Genomic DNA, 15,077 nt, shown 5'->3' with positions numbered 1-15,077 from the left:
GTACAGTCACCGTTGGATTGGTTGAGGGAGAGGGATATAAATAAAAGACCCTGGTCGGAAGATCTGAGTGGCCTAGAGGTGGAGTAAGGATGCAAAATTTCTTAAATATATAAAGGGGCAAGATCATGTAGGGCATTATATGTGATAAACAGTATCTTGAAATTTATTCTATACTTTACAGGGGGCCAATGAAGGGATGTGAGGATTGGTGTGATGTGAAATCTAAGATTGGTATTGGTTATCAGCCTAGCTGCAGCATTTCGCAGGCAGGACAGGGCTGCGTGGCTGAGACAGGAGAAAAGAGCAATGCAGTAGTCAAGGCGTGAAAAAAATCAGGGTATGGATTAGTAATTCTAGATCTCTGAAAGAGGAGGGGCTTCTTGCAATATGACATTTGTGAAACGCACTGCCACTCAAAAAATCTGACTTCTTATCATCATATTGTAAACAGAAGTAAGAAACTGGCAATTGATTTAGTTTCACATGAACTATTCTGAAAAATATAGTACATATTGATTTAAATGAATTGTAACTAATTTAAAATATCAGAAGCATATTATGCATATGTGACTTGTGGGGGGAGGGGCAGCAACTGTATTAGGGTGGCTGTGGCCCTCCCTGCCCCCCTTGGTGGCACCATTGGTGTTGGGATTTCAACTCATGACTGGGTTGCTTCTCTTACCATTAGGCTACGCAGAGCCCCTTCCTCAACTATATAAGACTGACTGCCAAATATGCAATCACAATTCCCTATGAATCAAAATAGAAACACGAAAAGAGTCTGACTCCATCAAAATACCTGCTCCACTCCCCAAACAACACTGCATACCTGCCTCTCAGACAGTGAGCAGGGAATATTACCAAATACACTGGCGATTGAAAAAGTAGATCCAGAAAGAGAGAGAGAATGAGAGAGAGAGAGAGAGAGAGAGAGAGAGCGAGAGAGAGACCTTTGACCTTTTACCAAGCCTTTAATGTTACAATTCTCAGTCACATCAAGATAACATTAACGCAAATAGTCATATACATAGTGGAAAAACACAACAATTGCCATACACAGTAAAAACAAAAGGATACACCTTCCTCCTATTTTCCCTTTTTTCAAAGATTAAGAAGAAGCACTTGGTCTTCCACTGTGCACAGTACATCCCCATGTCCCCACATAGAAATAAATCCTTCCAAGTTTGAACTAAGTTTGAAAAACATGAACTCTATTTTCAGCCGAGCAGCCACTAGACCCCTGAACATGAGCATGGCGTCTGTGGACCCTGTGCCTTTCATCTTGTTCCGTCTGCTAAGCCAAATGCTCATTTTCGCCTGGCCTATCAAAAAATTAACCAAGGTGACACGTCTGCACTGTGCTGCTGTATACCTCAGACCAAAGACAAACAGGCTGTCTGCAAGAACCTCTCCTAAACCTCTGAGCCACCGCTGCAGTACAGAGAAAAGAGGGCCCTACCTGGGACATCTGAGCCATACGTGCTGTAGGGTTTCCTCATCATTGCAGAAAGAGCAGTGACTCCCTACCCTAGGATCAATGTGTGCCACATGTCTGTTCATAGCCACAGCCCCGTGTACCACCCTCCACTGTAGATCCGCAGTTCGTTTCTCAATGCGGGGTTTGTACAGGGACCTCCAGCTGCCCCTGGGGGATGAGCCTGGTGCCAACAAACTCAACCACCTCAACTCCTGCACGCTGGCTAGTGATGTTCTGTTGAGAACCTTTACAGTGACTGCGTACAAGGCCTTCTGTGATGTACTTGAGAGGTCATGTAGTTCTGGCATTTCGAAGGACATAATGGCCCCCTTCACTTCTTCCTGCTCCTCCACTGCCGCATGGACTGACAAAGATGGAATGACAGGCAGCATAGCTGGCTGATCCTCTCCACACTTCGCTCCTAGTGCCTCCCTGAAGAAGCCAGGAAGTGCACTGATCACTTCTCCCACCAATCTATCCATCAAACGAAGAGATTTAAAGCCAATCTCTTGGCTCAAAATGCCAGCCGTCTTCCACTGTCCTCCTGATCTGAGACACGCTAATTTCGTAAGTCCAGCTCTTATGAGGGATCTCTGTACACTTATGGAGCTAAGCATCCTGCAGCATATCAGTGGGGAGGAACAGTGGTTCCTCCCCTACACTGCCATAGAGCTGGGAGTAGTCCCTGTTTGTGTGTAAGACCGTTCCCCAAGCGCGGAGAACAGATTGATAGAAGGGTGTTGTCATGAAATCCATGCCAGCCAGGTTCAGAAGGAACAGGTGCTTGTCATAGTTCAGGTTCATGACCCTCCGAAGCAACACAGATGCTGTTTCACTCCAAAGTCGCTGGCCTTGGTATAAAAGGCGCTGCACAGTTTGAAGGCGAAAAGCCGTGATGCGACTGCGGAGGTCAATCAGGCCCTGGCCTCCTTCTAGCACTGGTAGGAACAGTACAGCAGACTTGGTCCAGTGAAAGCCTCCCCAGAAAAAGTCCACCAGCGTCTTCTGTACTTCCCGTATGAGGGTGTCCGGAGGTTCTACAACTGTAAACCGGTGCCAGAACATCGACGCAATCAAGTTGTTAAGAATAAAGACTCTCCCCCTATAGGACAACTGAGGCTGGATCCAAGTCCATCTAGACAATCGGGCACTGACCTTTTCAGCTAAACCCTCCCAGTTTTTGCTCAGGAAGCGGTCACTGCCTAGAAAGACACCTAGACATTTTATCCCTTCTGTATTCCACTGCAGCCCCGCTGGTAATGTCGGCTTTTCTCTATTGTTCCACTCCCCCAGCAAGAGACCCTCAGATTTTGACCAATTGACTTTTGCAGAGGAAGCTTGTTCGTATAAGGCCAATTTCTGCTTGAGAAATTGTACATCGTTTTGGGTTGTTATGAAAACCATGACATCGTCAGCGTATGCTGATAAGCTAACTGCAGTGGTGATCTTCCCTGAAAAGGTTAGCCCTGGGAGCCCCTGCCTGAGCTGAAATAAAAGTGGTTCAATGTCCAGGGAGTACAGCATCCCAGATAAGGGACAACCCTGTCTTATACCTCTCTTTACAGAGACAGGTCGGCTGAGTCCACCTCCTACCTTCAACAGAACACTGGCTCCGGAATACAAGAACTTGATCCAGTTAACAAATGTATCCCCAAAACCAAAACCTTTAAGTGTCTTGAACAGATACCAATGATCAATCCTGTCAAAAGCTTTCTCTTGATCTAAGGAAAGCAGGCCAACATCCAGCTCCTGGAGCTTAGATATGGCAATAATGTCGCGTATCAAAAAAAGATTATCCTTAATTGTACGGTCAGGAACACAGTACATCTGGCTGTAATGTACAACTGTGTCCATACACTGTTTGAGTCTATTTGAAAGACATTTTGCAATTATCTTATAGTCAGTACACAACAATGAAACTGGCCTCCAGTTTTTCAGTAGGCCAAGATCTCCCTTTTTTGGTAGCAGTGTCAGGACAGCCCTTCTACAACTCAAAGGTAGAGTTCCAGAGTTCAAACATTCTTTAAAAACATTGTGTAAGTCTCGTCCAATTCGAGTCCAAAACGTCTTGTAGAAATCTGAAGGAAGTCCATCAACTCCGGAGGCTTTGCCACAGCTGAGCTGCTGAACCGCCACAGATATCTCATCAAAGGAGATGGGGGACTCCAGCGAAGTCACCTCTGTTTCACCCAGTTGAGGCAGTCCCTCCAGTATCTCCCCCACACAGTCAGAGTCACAGATCTCCGCACTGAACAGGCTGCTGTAAAAGTCTATGGCCAACTTCCTCATCTCTGATGGATCAGTTGTAATTGCCCCACTGGGAAGTTTGAGGTGTACCATCAAATTGTTCTTTCTAATTTTCCTCTCGAGTTTAAAGAAAAAAGAAGTTGGAGCATCTATGTCTTTGATGGTGGCAATTCGGGTTCTGATTAAAGCACCCTTTGCTCTCTCACGTAGGAACCTACCTAAAGACTTCCTCCTACTTTCTCAAGTACTGCTGTTGCCATCATGTCCAATAATTACTTCGCCTTTTAATATCCTAATTTCTCTCTCTAATTCGTCAAGACAGATTTTCTCCACACCGAGAGTGTGTTGTTTGTATTGCTGACATAAAATCCTAATTTGTGTTTTTCCTACCTCCCACGATCGAGCTAAGCTCTCAAAATCCTTCCTCCTCAGCCTCCAATGACTCCAGAAGTCAGAGAAGAACTGACAGAAGGCTTTATCATGCATTAGTCATACACCGAAGTGCCAGTAGGAACAGTGTCGAAATTGAAATTGTAAAGAAAAATCTGCCAGTACTAAATGGTGATCTGAAAATCCCACAGGTGATATTGTGGACTTAATCAACCCATTGCTGTATGCTTGATTAAGGTAAATCCTGTCCAACTTGGCTGCCCTCACACTACCCTCAGTAGCTTTTACCCATGTGTACTGCCTAGCTGTTGGATTAAGTGTCCTCCAAACATCCGTAAAGTCGTTTTCTGCGAGCACAGTGGACAGAAAAGAAGCTGACGGTGGATGGGGCTCTTCTGAGTTTCTGTCAACTGTAGGGTGTGTAGTGCAATTCCAGTCTCCTCCCACCACTATGATTGAGCCACTATTAAATTGTTTGAGTTTATCCCTCAGTTTGCTAAACAATCTCAAGTGATCAGGGCCTGTATTATAAGCATACACATTTATAAACACAAAAGGTATTTCTCGAATTGTTGCCTGAACTACCTGGATTCTGCCCTGCTCCACTTCACATGTCAAAACATTTGTTAAAAGGAGGCGCTGCGAGAAAAGAACAGCTACACCTGCACTAAAGTTGGTACCATGACTCAAAAAAGCCTGGCCTGCCCAACTCATTCCCCACTCTATCTCGTTGTCTACAGAGCTATGTGTTTCCTGTAGGAAGAGCACATCTATGTTTTTAGCTCTAATCAGCTCAGCTACCACACCTCGCTTAAATCTATCCCATCCTCCATTAATATTTAGACTCCCTACTCGCAAACCGTCCATTAAAAGATGAGAGAAAAGGAAGGATAAGACAGTGAAACCTTTCCAAGAGAGAAAAGCACCTTTTGTGTATCACATATATTTCAGTTTTGTACATTTAAAGGAACCTTTCCTCGCTTTTCTTTCCTGAGTTTCGTCAGAATCTTCTTCAGACAAAACCTCTTCTGCTTACTGAGGTCTTCATATCCAGCTGTTTTTCTAATTTGCATAACAGAGTTAACAAACCTGTCCAAATCTGAGAAGAAATCTGATACATCCACAGACTGTCTGCCATAGGTTTCGTCAAGGAAATCATTAATCTCTTTCAATGAGTATGACTGCTGATCACCTTGTGACACAATATCAGCAAACTGAGATAGGCTATCATCCTCTAACATGTCCTCATCTTCATTTCCAGCGTTTTCACAGTGTGACTCACCTGCAGTGACCTGACTCTCAGCCTCGGCTGGGTGACTGTCTCTCGCTGGTTCTGTCTGTCCTTCGTCTCTGCATACATCTGCATCCTGTGCTTCAGTACCACTCAGATTACCATCATTTACAGTATTGCTGTCCTGCTCAGTTGTTACATTTCCTTCCGTACCAGGTTGTGGATCACCGGTTGCGGTATCTCCTGCCGCCTGCTGCGCTGTTTGCGGGCTACCGCCCTCAGCGGCGCCGTCAGGCTGATGCTCGCCTGTACTGCTGTGCGCTGTGGACTCCCTGTGCGGGCAGGATGAACGTTTGTGGCCGACATCGCCGTACTCAAAGTACTTCATGCTGCCAGAACTCGCGTACAAAGTGTAGAAACCGTGTTCATATTTGACCTTAAATGACACTTGTAGATGTTCTGAGGGGTCATTTAGATACATGAAGGCCTGTCTCCACAGGGAATTAACGTGCTGCAGTCTGGCGTCGCCACAACCCAGACGGACTGTTCTGAACCCGCCAGCAAACTTCCCGAAACGACCCAGTTCTTTTTCAATGAGCTCGTTCGGGATAAACGGAGGTACGCCTGACACGGCAACATGTGTCGACGGCACAAACAATGGCGAGACGGCTAAAAACAAATCGTCCAGCACCAGACCCCTCTCGACTAACAGATGGACTAAACGCTACTCTCGGAGAAAAGCCACCACCGCTTTATATATCCGAGCGCCGTAGGTGATGTTCTCATAACCGACCTGTTCTCCTGCAGCCAGGAGAACCTGTTCGACAGTGTACCGTGAGTCGACCACGACTCTAACCCCGTTTTTGATAGACAGGGGAGGCGAGCCCTCACCGGGGAGGGACGCCATATTACACACTACCAAACTCCCACCAGCTACTCCAGTCACTTTCCAACAACCAACGACGAAGTAAAATTAAACTTCTCTCACCTTACCATGTAGAGAAGAAAATAAAATAAAAGTGAAAGCAGTAGAGAACAAGTGAATTAAGCCAAAAAACACGCTCAAGCTCATTCAACGCCCTCACTCACGCTGACGCGCCCAACCTCCCAGCATGCAGTGCAGAGAGAGAGAGAGAGAGAGAGAGAGAGAGAGAGAGAGAGAGAGAGAGAGAGAGAGAGAGAGAGAGAGAGAGAGAGAGAGAGAGAGAGAGAGAGAGAGAGAGAGAGAGAGAGAGAGAGAGAGAGAGAGAGAGGAGGTAGGCCTTACTGGTAATGCTGAACATTAGCTAGCAACTGGTAATGGAGTTGGACAGTTTATACCCTTAGTGGCCAGCTGTACAGCTACATGTACTTTGACAGCGTAATGGGCACTAATTAGCTAGCCAAAAAGTTAGCCAGGTATCATAACCTTGAAAGCGCAAAGTGGGTATCAGCAAGGCTAACACACCTATGACATAGCTTTTCAAAGCAAGGTATCCCTTGCTTTTTGCAAAACTAGTGGAGAGCCATACTGGGGCTTTTCCAGTATACTTACAGGGTTAAATATAGGCTAGAATGAGATGAAAATCATATATGGTTTACCTTTAAAATTTTTGTGTTCGACTGCTAAAGGTGAATGTGTCCTCTAGCCAATATAACAAACCAGGCAGACTGTATGGACTTGTGATATGTATCTTAGACATTTAAAGTTTTTTGGGCAATACATAATTGTGTCATATTTAATCAAACAGTTTGTTTTAAAGTAGGTTACATTTAGCTGGATATATTCAAGCCAAAGGACGCTAATGCGTTGCCATCATGTTGAAATGGGGTCTAGCACTCAATGGGCATTTACACATATAGTTTGCCTTTCTGACCGCTGTTTCAGTACTAATCTGACTACTCCTGTCAACTTCCATATTGTGAGGTTGCTTCGTTGTGCTGTACTTTGTGACTACTCTGACTTCTCTAAAACAAGGAAGCTGTACTGGATGTAGCTGTCACCTTCCTTTCTGGAGTGGGTAGCTCAGCAGTAATCAGGATTTGATTTGATTTTTTTAATTTTATTTTGATATACTTTATTAACCCCCGTGGGGAAATCCCTCTCTGTATTGTGTAGCTAGGAACAGTGGGCAGCTGCCATGCAGCACCCGGGGATCATCTCCAGTTCATCTTGTCTTGCCTCGGTCAGGGGCACAGACAGGAGTATTAACCCTAACATGCATGTATTTTTGATGGTGGGGAAACTGAAGCACCTGGAGAAAACTCACCACAGACACGGGGAAAACATGCAAACTCCACACAGAAGACAACCTGGGATGATCCCCAGGTTGGAACCTAGGACCTTCTTTCTATGAGGTGACAGCGCTAACCACTGCGCCACCATGCTGCCCAGGATTTAACTGGCAACATGGCTTCAACACCAACAGCCCAATCAAGATGTTTCTATTCAACTGCATTAAAAAGGGGAGTAATACGGGAAAATACAGGAGATTCATGTGGAAAATCACCAAACAGAGGACTGTGGGAGAGGGGGCAAAGATTTGAGATTTGGATCAGCTGTTTTTAATTCATATGACTTAGAGAAGAATTGTAATTCAAGAATAGTGACCCCTGCCGCCACACTACTGAATAAATGTATTCACATACTGTAACAAGTGGGTTTTAAGCAGCCAGTCACCTCTGCACCAGCTCAGAGGACACCAGTACATATCTAGACTGGTTTCACAAATACTGGTTGTAAAGGTGGATCAATTCCAACACGAAAATAATGTATTGATTTTGATCAAATTCGATCATTACTGCAGTGACGATATAGATTAAGCACTTAATAAGAACACTTAAGATAATTATACAAGCAGTTACACAAAAAAAAAAACAAAAACAAAACATATAGGAATTACTAGAGAAACTATATAATAAAGATTAAAATGGCAGGTGTTTATCCCTATCTTTCCAGCCACTTAGCGTGTTGTTGAGAGAGGCATTTAACTGATTATCATTCCAGTGGAGGGCTTGAAGCTGACAAAAGATGGATGTGGTCGTAATAGCAGCTCTCAGGTGTGAATGTCTGTGATCTTTGAATGTGAAGCAGGCTCTTGCTAGAAAAGAACATAAGTGCGAAGTTGGCTTGCTTTACATAAATCGAACATCTTGAGATATATGTAGAAATAAACTAGTTCATGCGCTGCAAATGATTAATGGACATTATTAATCTTCCCAACATCAGCAGCAGATATTATTTTGCCCCACTACTGCTTTTAAAGCCTGAACTCCCTGTTACTTAGTGACATCGCAGATGCTACTAACTGATGCAGAGATGTAATACACATGTGAGGGGTGTGTGTATGTGTGACAGGATGCATAATTGAGAATGAGTGTGAAATTTTGACCATGTATATTGCTGTATGTGTGTGTGTGTGTGTGTGTGTGAGAGAGAGAGAGAGGGAGAGAGAGAAAGAGAGAGAGAGAGAGAGGGGGGGGGGAGAGTAAGAGCATGGGTCATTGCACAATAGGAATCACATAAGTGCAGCATGGATGCACAGCAAGAGCAGAGTACATGATTCTTTGTGTGTGGGTCAGCAGAGGGGCAATTGTGTGTATGTTTGCTATTAAATATGCGGCAGTTTGGTAGCTGTGTTTACTGTACTGTAGATTGATGGTACTGCACAAATACTGCCATTATCATTTCAAGTCAAGCTAGCGCGACCTCTCCCTGTTGGCCTCCATGTATTTGCACATATCATTGCCAAAGACTTTGACTCATCCTGCCAGATTTCACACTGTCACATGAATGCTGTGTTGAATCCAACTTTGATAAAGTACATCATAAACATGCAGTCGAGACACAGAGGGAACCATGCCTTAAAAAGGCTTTTAAACAAGCCAGAATGTCTCCCTGCAGACAAGCCGAACTCAGGCTGAACCTGGAAAAATTCTGGATACCTCCAAGTTGCTTTAAATAATTTAAATAATGTTGACGAAAATGGAGGTGAGATCCTTTCTCCTAGAGCACCTGTTCCCCATCAATCCATCTAGTTGCCTTTCCAGACATCTTCCAAGATTTTTTGTTATCCTACTACATGAGTACCTTTATGATGACAAGCAAATTTTAAATATGTCTTCCCAGCTCCTATGACACTCCCCTCCCCTTCGCCACCCACCTCCCTCTGTTCTTTCCCTAATCCAGCCTCACATATATCTCCAGGACAGAGGTGGAGGAGCTGCATCCAGTTCTGCTACCGAGTTTGAAATCATAAGCGAAAATCATAGCAAAGCCAACCACTCTTGGATGACAAAGTCCACATGCAAATTTTCCACCTGCTCTTGCAGCAATGAGCAGATTCATGAGTTGCCTGTGCTGACACAGCTTAAACTTTGGCATATTCAAAAGTACAAATAAAGACATACTGGAAATACCTAATTAGTTACACTATTCCAAGTAAAGCAAAAAAAAACCCATTAAATTGGAGAGGGGTTGGTGATAGAAAGATCAGCTAACACTGAGTGCTCTCCAATTGGCTATAATGGCAGGTGTTATGTTCAATCCCTATCAGTGGATGATTGCAGATATGGTGTGTTAGAAGTTGTTGTCAGACTCCTTGTTGAGGATGAGTTGTCTCAACACAATAACATTCCCATTTGGATTCAGCCATGCCATGCCATGTAAAGGATATATATATATATATATATATATATATATATATATATATATATATATATATATATATATATATATATATATATATATATATATATATATATATATTACCTCTCTTCATTGTTTGCTATGCTTTTGGCACACAAAATACTTTATTTATTTGGTCCAACTAGTCGTCGATTAAGGTAGGCACAAAGGGAGAGGAAACCATGCCCATCCGGCATAAACTGGCACTGAAAATGGCTACATTTATAATAATAATAATAATAGTAATGTATTACATGTTATAGCACTTTTGTAGACCCACAAAGCACTTCACATTGAAGGGGGTATCTCCCTTCAACCACCACCAATGTGTAGCACCCACCTAGGTGATGCACAGCAGCCATTTTGCACCAGAACACTCACCACACAGAATCTTGAGGTGGAGAGGGAGGAATCATTGAGCCAATTACATGGGGAGCATGATTAGGTGGTCAGATGGAGAAAGCCAGGTTGGGAATTTTTCCAGGACACCAGGAAACCCCTACTCTTTGTGGTAAGTGCCATGGGATCTTTAGTGATCACAGCGAGTCAGGACCTCGGTTTAATGTATCGTCCGAAGGACGGCATCTCCTACAGCACAGTGTCCCTGTCACTGCACTGGGGCATTGAGATTTGATATTTTTTTGTGTTTTAATTAGGACCAGGGCGGCACGGTTGTGCAGTGGTTAGTGCAGTCACCTCACAGCAAGAAGGTCCTGTGTTCGAACCCTGGGGTTTTCATACCTTGGGGGGTCATCCCAGGTTGTCCTCTGTGTGGAGTTTGCATGTTCTCCCCGTATGTGCGTGGGTTTCCTCTGGATGATCTGGTTTTCTCCCACAGTCCAAAGACATGTAGGTTAGATGAATCAGCCATACTAAATTGTCACTAGGTGTGAGTGTGTCTGCATTGTGATGGACTGGTGGCCTGTCCAGGGTGTCTCCCCGCCTGCTGCCAATGACTGCTGGGATACGCTCCAGCATCCCACAACTGTAATAAGTCTGAGCAGCTTGGATGGCTATTAGGACCAGAGGGAAGACTGCCCCCCAAAGGCCCACTGACACCACTTTTGGCAACAACTCCGTTTTCCTGGGAGATCTCTCATCCAAGTACTAGCCAAGCCCATACCTGCTCAGCTTCTGTCGTTTGGCAGAGCCAGAGTACATGTTGGTATGGCTGCCTGGTTAGCACTCCGCAGCAGCACCTATTTGTTGTTTTGCAGTTTGCTCGAGTAAGAAACCGAACTGGCAGCTGTTCACCGCTCAGCACAAGGCACTCTTGGAAAACGGCTCAGTTTAGAATGACTGAATGCCTGAAGAGTAAATGTAAAAAAAAAGAAAGAAAGTGAAGAGGCAAAGGTGCAGAGGAAGGGTTACAAGAGATGTGGCTAAATTAAGGGTTAAACAAAAGTGTTGGGGAAAAATAGGAGGGGTGGGGTTGGGTGGGGTGGGGTTGAGAGGCAGAGTTGAGAATGAAGTACAGAAAGGCTGAGAAAGAAGCCTATCGGTGACCCCATCCCCAGACACTTCCAGCGGGGCAACGTTATGTTATCTGTCAGTGGTCTCTGGAGAGGTGAGGCGGCTGCCCGCTGCACTAGCTGAGAGGACTGGAGATTAACCATTAACATTCCTCGGATGCTACAGTAGAGAAGGAAGGCCTGTTTAGTTTTGTTTTTTGTTTTTTTGTTTTCTTCCCGAGGCGGGGCGGGGGGGGGGGGGTGTCTGGGAGTTGGAGAGCCTTCCTGTACATCGTACAAGAAGGATGTGGTGGAAAATAGCCCTAAACCTAAAACTTTGTTTGCATAAAATTGTATGGGTGAAATAAGAGTTTACTCACCATATCAACATTTTGTTTTTTTGAATCGTTATGAAGTCACGCAACCTGGTAGTAAAAGAAGCTCTGTGATTCAGCTGAGTTGATTGTAAATTGTGTTTTTTTTTCAGAGTGTAACGCATACGTTCTCAGAAAACTCTCAGAAAACATTTCATATATCACGTTGTCGCTTCTGAATAGTGTTTTGTTTTTCCTTTCAGTGATAACTGGGTGGAGTTCATACTAAAAGCCCTCTTTGTTATTTACACCAGAACAAGATAAAAAACTGTCCCATGACCCCAGTTAGGATAAGTGGCTTGGATGATGGATAGATAGATGGATAAAAAACTGGTGATAACATGCTCAAAAAGATGTAGGTGCAACCAGTAAAAGTTTGTTTTTGTTTTTTGGGGTTTTTTCCCCAGAACAAACATTCTTTGAAAACAGCTGAATGGCCTTTTTATTCAATGTGAATTTCGTTTTTATTCGAACGTGAAATGAACCCCCCCCCCTCCCCTCTCTATCCAAAAACGTGGTTTTAATTTGATTTCCCAGCATTGCTTTGGGCTTTTTGTGTTCCCCGGGAGGAAAGTAAAACAGTTGTGGGTGGGTGAGGGAGTGAATGGGTTTGGGGGACTTGGTTATGGCTGTCATGCAGTGAAATATGGGTGTTTAAAGAGAAAGTGTTGTGACACACATTACCACACTGAGTATACACTGTGTATCTGTGTATTTCTGTGAAATCATCCTATGGGTATGTGCATGTGTTTTTATACATTTTTGTGTCTGCACAAATTAGCGGTCATACCATGTTATTGTACCATGTTATACCATGCTCTTATACTATGTTATTATATCATGTTATTATACTGTTATTATACCATGTAATAGTATGTTATTATACTGTTATTATACTATGCTTGTTTATTTGCTCTTGTTGCTTGCTCTTGTTGCTTGCTTGTACTGTGTGTGTGTGTGTGTGTGTGTGTGCATGTGTGCGCATGTGTGTGCATGTGTATGCATGTTCGTGTGCTTATGCTGGCGGATTTCTGTTTGGGTGCAGAATTGTTTGTGTGTGTGTGTGTGTGTCTGTGCATATGATGGTGGATTTCTGTTTGGGTGCGGAATTTGTGTGTGTGTGTGTGTGTGTGTGTGTGTGTGTGTGTATTTGCGTGCGTGCATGCATGCATGTGCGCAAGTGTGCATATGATGGCGGATTTCTGTTTGGGTGAGGAATTGTGCGCGCGTGTGTGTGTGGAGTGTGTATTGTATCTGTGTAACTGTGTGTGTGCATGTGTTTGTGCGCATTGGTTTGCATGTGTGTGTGTGTGTGTGTGTGCGTTGTGTTCGTGTGTGCGTGCATATGATGGCGGATTTCTGTTTGGGTGTGGAGTTGTGCGCGGGCGTGTGTGTGTGTGTGTGGTGTGTGGGTATGTGTGTGTGTATATCTGGGCTAATGACAGAGGATGGACACTGACTGTCTGTTTGCCCTCCCACTATTTCCTATAAACTCCTCTCTGGTCCTAGGACAAAGAGCTCCTTCAGTGGTGCTGTCTGCTAGTCAGTGAAGCAGCAGATCTTGTGTGTGTGTGTGTGTGTGTGTGTGTGTGTGTGTGTGTGTGTGTGTGTGTGTGTGTGTGTGAGAGAGAGAGAGAGAGAGAGAGAGAGAGAGAGAGAGAGAGAGAGAGAGAGAGAGAGAGAGAGAGAGAGAGAGAGAGAGAGAGAGAGAGAGAGAGAGAGAGAGAGTTAATGTATGTGTGTATGTAGGAAAGAGACATGATATATAGATGTAGATGAGCGCTGTAGAAAGAAAGAGAGGAGAGAGAAATAGAATGATGGAGAGGCACAGTAAGAATCCTGGGTGTATTGGTATAAATGTATTTATTGGGTTGTGTGTGTGAGTTCACTCCCAAACCTGGATTTGCCGCACAACTTTTCGGTAAGCGCTGATGCTGGATTTATTGTGACTGGGTGAATGTATGTGTGGGAACTGTGTGTTTCCCTCCTGTAATGTTGTCATGTCTGTTTATATATATGTGTGTGTGTGTGTGTGTGTGTGTGTGTGTGTGTGTGTGTGTGTGTGTGTGTGTGTGTGTGGAAGAGGGTGTTCAGATGACACAGGCCCTTAGACTGTGAATCTCTGTAAAACGTTGGAGGAAGTGTGGGCCTGTTCTCAGATGACTTTCTTTGTGACCCCTGGCCAATCGTAAATCTCCTAATTCCTTCATTCCAATGTCAAATGGAATGGCCTTCTCATCCATTGGAAATTCCCCAAATTCCCTGCGAAGGCTTCTTGAGAACACATTCTACAGCAGGCAGTCATATACTGGCCCTCTATAGTCCTATTCCAACTTTAAGAGCACCCCAACAGTGGTTTTTCAGAGAGTCCGCGGGGTCCGGACGCTTCCATCCGAACGCAGGGTCCATCAACACATGTTACATTCCAACTTCAGCAACTGGCTGGTTTATGCCAGTGGGGCCCCCCGGTGGCCCTTTAAAGGCTCCTTGGCAGCGGCACATTCGGGGCATATGAAGACAGTGAGGTCATGGAGATGAGTGACTCCCGGCTTCTGGACGGTTAGCTGAAGCAAAACATTATGTCCATTGTTCAGGATACAGTGTGTGTGTGTGTGTGTGTGTGTGTGTGTGTGTGTGTGTGTGTGTGCCCGCATGTGGCAATCATCTATGCATGAGTGACAGGCTTTTAACATTAGAATATTGTAAAAATGGGCAACCGTGCGTCCTTGCTTTCCCCGGACAGTACTTTTCTCTTTCCCGCAATTAAAACCCTGATTCTGTTGAAAAAGAAGAAGATACCATAAAAAAGGGGAATGAAAGGAAAGAATTTAGCAACAAAAAGCCAGGAAATGGATAATAACAAGAGGAGGTCCAGTTGATCGAGACTGACGTCCCGGGGTTCGCGTTACAACAAGATTTTCTGCTTTAATATAAAACCAAATTATTCCAGTGTAAGAGGAGTAACACTTTTCAACATGTGGTAGTAATGGGGCAGCTTCAGAGCCCATATACCTGTTGGCACTGATCAGTATCACTGCTCCATCTAAGGTTTTATTTGGTCTGGGATACGATCAGAAACGGTCTGTCCCGTGGCCCTGAGAGACCCTGGCACATGAGGGAACCAACTTCAACTCCTGCGTCCGCTACGTTTATTAGCCTTACTCACTGGAACTTCTGTGGAGATTTACGGCTCACTTCATCTTGAAAGCTTTTTTATTGTTGTAATGTTAACCCCAAAAGA

Source organism: Lampris incognitus, chromosome 3 (assembly GCF_029633865.1).
Source record: "Lampris incognitus isolate fLamInc1 chromosome 3, fLamInc1.hap2, whole genome shotgun sequence".
Classification (NCBI taxonomy): domain Eukaryota; kingdom Metazoa; phylum Chordata; class Actinopteri; order Lampriformes; family Lampridae; genus Lampris; species Lampris incognitus.
This window is presented reverse-complemented; position numbering follows the sequence as displayed.